Here is a 570-nt window from a genome sequence, read left to right on the forward strand (position 1 = left end):
AGAGAGAGAAAGCAAAAGTGAGAAAGCAAGCCTCCAGGCCCAGTACCCAAACCATGGTGGGCCTTGTGGGAGTCCAGCACTCTTAACTACCATATCATCTGCTGGCCCCTGCGGTAGTAATATTATTTAATAATGACACATAATTAACCAGAGGAGGAGCACTTTACCTTTGGAATTGGTAGCTTTATAGTGTGTTATATAAGAAGCTCTTTAGTTTTGCTATAGGGCACATGTGCTCACCTGAGAGTGACAGAGAAAGAGAACATAGGAAATCACTTCCCAGGAGAATGGCCACACTGCAATCATTTTTCCTCCATTCTCCTTCCAGGATTTTGGGCATGGATATAAATGCTGGCCCAGCGTGATTTTCAAGGCACTCTCTTACCTAATTTTTTTTTATTTCAATTTATTTATTTGCATTCATTCACTGTACATCATTACAGCATACAAAATGAGATTTTCCATCCAGAGTACACTGTATACGGTCTCAATCAAGCACATCAACAAGCATGTTATTGTCAGCAAATAATTTTCCATTTCTTGTTTTCTGTATGTTTTGCTTCCCCCCCC

General features: G+C 40.4%; 1 protein-coding gene across 1 annotated transcript in view; it reads left to right on the forward strand.

The window, feature by feature from the left end:
• UBA6 (ubiquitin like modifier activating enzyme 6) overlaps positions 1 to 570 on the forward strand; it is an 84,285-nt gene that overhangs the window by 24,070 nt on the left and 59,645 nt on the right. The window lies entirely within an intron of this gene.

The sequence above is a fragment of the Tupaia chinensis genome, unplaced genomic scaffold (genome assembly GCF_000334495.1).
Source record: "Tupaia chinensis unplaced genomic scaffold, TupChi_1.0 Scaffold143894_1, whole genome shotgun sequence".
Lineage (NCBI taxonomy): Eukaryota > Metazoa > Chordata > Mammalia > Scandentia > Tupaiidae > Tupaia > Tupaia belangeri.